Below are 4,596 nucleotides of genomic sequence, written 5' to 3' on the forward strand. Positions count from 1 at the left end.
TCTATCTTGCTTGGTTCAATAGATATGGACACTTATCCCTTTTAGTCGGTTAACCCCATTCACTTTGACGTAGAAATTGAACCGTTAACGATAGAACCTTGGATCAGCTCGTGGATTAATATACACATAAAAACCTATCATCTGCAAAAACAAAATCGATTCTATCTTGCTTGATTCAATAGATATGGACACTTATCCCTTTTAGTCGGTTAACCCCATCCACTTTGACGTAGAAATTGAACCGTTAAAGATAGAGCCTTGGATCAGCTTGTGGATTAATATACACATAAAAACCTACCATCTGCAAAAATATATTTGATTCTATCTTGCTTGGTTCAATAGATATGTATACTTATCCCTTTTAGTCGGTTAACCCCACCCACTATGACGTAGAAGAGATAGAGCCTTGGATCGGCTTGTGGATTAATATACGCATAAAAACCTATCATCTGCAAAAACAAAATCGATTCTATCTTGCTTGATTCAATAGATATGGACACTTATCCCTTTTAGTCGGTTAACCCCACCCACTATAACGTAGAAATTGAACCGTTAACAATAGAAACTTAGGTCAGCTTGTGGATTAATATACACATAAAAACCTACCATCTGCAAAAATAAAATCGATTCTGTCTTGCTTGGTTCAATATATATGGACACTTATCCCTTTTAGTCGGTTAACCCCACCCAAAATAGATATGGACACTTATCCCTTTTAGACGGTTAACCGCACCCAGTATGACGTAGAAATCGAACCGTTAGCGATAGAACCTTGGATCAGCCTGTGAATTAATATACACATAAAAACCTACCATCTGCAAAAATAAATTCGATTCTATCTTGCTTGGTTCAATAGATATGTATACTTATCCCTTTTAGTCGGTTAACCCCACCCACTATAACGTAGAAATTGAACCGTTAACGATAGAAACTTAGGTCAGCTTGTGAATTAATATACACATAAAAACCTACCATCTGCAAAAATAAAATCGATTCTGTCTTGCTTGGTTCAATATATATGGACACTTATGCCTTTTAGTCGGTTAACCCCACCCAGTATGACGTAGAAATTGAACCGTTAACGATAGAACCTTGGATCAGCTCGTGGATTAATATACACATAAAAACCTATCATCTTCAAAAACAAAATCGATTCTATCTTGCTTGGTTCAATAGATATGTATACTTATCCCTTTTAGTCGGTTAACCCCACCCACTATTACGTAGAAATTGAACCATTAAAGATAGAGCCTTGGATCAGCTTGTGGATTAATATACACATAAAAACCTTCCATCTGCAAAAATATATTTGATTCTATCTTGCTTGGTTCAATAGATATGTATACTTATCCCTTTTAGTCGGTTAACCCCACCCACTATGACGTAGAAGAGATAGAGCCTTGGATCGGCTTGTGGATTAATATACGCATAAAAACCTAACATCTGCAAAAACAAAATCGATTCTATCTTGCTTGGTTCAATAGATATGTATACTTATCCCTTTTAGTCGGTTAACCCCACCCACTATTACGTAGAAATTGAACCATTAAAGATAGAGCCTTGGATCAGCTTGTGGATTAATATACACATAAAAACCTTCCATCTGCAAAAATATATTTGATTCTATCTTGCTTGGTTCAATAGATATGGACACTTATCCCTTTTAGTCGGTTAACCCCACCCAAAATAGATATGGACACTTATCCCTTTTAGTCGGTTAACCCCATCCACTTTGACGTAGAAATTGAACCGTTAACGATAGAACCTTGGATCAGCTCGTGGATTAATATACACATAAAAACCTATCATCTGCAAAAACAAAATCGATTCTATCTTGCTTGATTAAATAGATATGGACTCTTATCCCTTTTAGTCGGTTAACCCCATCCACTTTGACGTAGAAATTGAACCGTTAACGATAGAACCTTGTATTGGCTTGTGGATTAATATACACATAAAAACCTATCATCTTCAGAAAAAAAATCGATTCTATCTAGCTTGGTTCAATAGATATGGACGCTTATCCCTTTTAGTCGGTTAACCCCACCCACAATAGATATAGACACTTATCCCTTTTAGTCGGTTAACCCCATCCACTTTGACGTAGAAATTGAACCCTTAACGATAGAACCTTGTATTAACTTGTGGATTAATATACACATAAAAACCTATCATCTGCAAAAACAAAATCGATTCTATCTTGCTTGGTTCAATAGATATGGACACTTATCCCTTTTAGTCGGTTAACCCCACCCACTTTGGCGTAGAAATTGAATCGTTAACGATAGAACCTTGGATCAGCTTGTGGATTAATATGCACATAAAAACCTATCATCTGCAAAAACAAAATCGATTCTATCTTGCTTGGTTCAATAGATATGGACACTTATCCCTTTTAGTCGGTTAACCCCACCCACTTTGGCGTAGAAATTGAATCGTTAATGATATAACCTTGGATCAGCTTGTGGATTAATATACACATAAAAACCTATCATCTGCAAAAACAAAATCGATTCTATCTTGCTTGGTTCAATAGATATGGACACTTATCCCTTATAGTCGGTTAACCCCACCCACAATAGATATGGACACTTATTCCTTTTAGGCGGTTAACCCCATCCACTTTGACGTAGAAATTGAACCGATAACGATAGAACCTTGGCTCAGCTTGTGGATTAATATACACATAAAAACCTACCATCTGCAAAAAAAAAATCGATTCTATCTTGCTTGGTTCAATAGATATGGACATTTATCCCTTTTAGTCGGTTAATCCCACCCACAATAGATATGGACACTTATCCCTTTTAGTCGGTTAACCCCATCCACTTTGACGTAGAAACTGAACCGTTAACGATAGAACCTTGTATTAGCTTGTGGATTAATATACACATAAAAACCTATCATGTTCAAAAACAAAATCGATTCTATCTTGCTTGGTTCAATAGATATGGACACTTATCCCTTTTAGTCGGTTAACCCCATCCACTTTGACGTAGAAATTGAACCGTTAACGATAGAACCTTGTATTAGCTTGTGGATTAATATACACATAAAAACCTATCATGTTCAAAAACAAAATCGATTCTATCTTGCTTGGTTCAATAGATATGGACGCTTATCCCTTTTAGTCGGTTAATCCCACCCACAATAGATATGGACACTTATCCCTTTTATTCGGTTAACCCCATCTACTTTAACGTAGAAACTGAACCGCTAACGATAGAACCTTGTATTAGCTTGTGGATTAATATACACATAAAAGCCTATCATCTGCAAAAACAAAATCGATTCTATCTTGCTTGGTTCAATAGATCTGGACACTTATCCCTTTTAGTCGGTTAACCCCATCCACTTTGACGTAGAAATTGAACCGTTAACGATAGAACCTTGTATCAGCTTGTGGATTAATATACACATAAAAACCTATCATGTTCAAAAACAAAATCGATTCTATCTTGCTTGGTTCAATAGATATGGACGCTTATCCCTTTTAGTCGGTTAACCCCATCCACAATAGATATAGACACTTATCCCTTTTAGTCGGTTAACCCCATCCACTTTGACGTAGAAATTGAACCGTTAACGATAGAACTTTGTATTAGCTTGTGGATTAATATACACATAAAAACCTATCATCTGCAAAAACAAAATCGATTTTATCTTGCTTGGTTCAATAGATATGGACACTTATCCCTTTTAGTCGGTTAATCCCACTCACTTTGGCGTAGAAATTCAATCGTTAACGATAGAACCTTGGATCAGCTTGTGGATTAATATACACATAAAAACCTAGCATCTGCAAAAACAAAATCGATTCTATCTTGCTTGGTTCAATAGATATGGACACTTATCCCTTTTAGTCGGTTAACCCCATCCACTTTGACGTAGAAATTGAACCGTTAACGATAGAACTTTGTATTAGCTTGTGGATTAATATACACATAAAAACCTATCATGTTCAAAAACAAAATCGATTCTATCTTAGTTGGTTCAATAGATATGGACGCTTATCCCTTTTAGTCGGTTAACCCCACCCACAATAGATATAGACACTTATCCCTTTTAGTCGGTTAACCCCATCCACTTTGACGTAGAAATTGAACCGTTAACGATAGAACCTTGGATCAGCTTGTGGATTAATATGCACATAAAAACCTATCATCTGCAAAAACAAAATCGAATCTATCTTGCTTGGTTCAATAGATATGGATACTTATTCCTTTTAGTCGGTTAACCCCAACCACTATAACGTAGAAATTGAACCGTTAGCGATAGAACCTTAGATCAGCCTGTGGATTAATACACACATAAAAACCTACCATCTGTGAAAATAAATTCGATTCTATCTTGCTTGGTTCAATAGATATGGAAACTTATCCCTTTTAGTCGGTTAACCCCACCCAGTATGACGTAGAAATCGAACCGTTAGCGATAGAACCTTGGATCAGCCTGTGAATTAATATACACATAAAAACCTACCATCTGCAAAAATAAATTCGAATCTACCATTGCTTGGTTCAATAGATATGTATACTTATCCCTTTTAGTCGGTTAACCCCACCCACTATAACGTAGAAATTGAACCGTTAACGA

This window comes from Eurosta solidaginis, unplaced genomic scaffold (genome assembly GCF_040869045.1).
Source record: "Eurosta solidaginis isolate ZX-2024a unplaced genomic scaffold, ASM4086904v1 ctg00001067.1, whole genome shotgun sequence".
Taxonomy (NCBI): domain Eukaryota; kingdom Metazoa; phylum Arthropoda; class Insecta; order Diptera; family Tephritidae; genus Eurosta; species Eurosta solidaginis.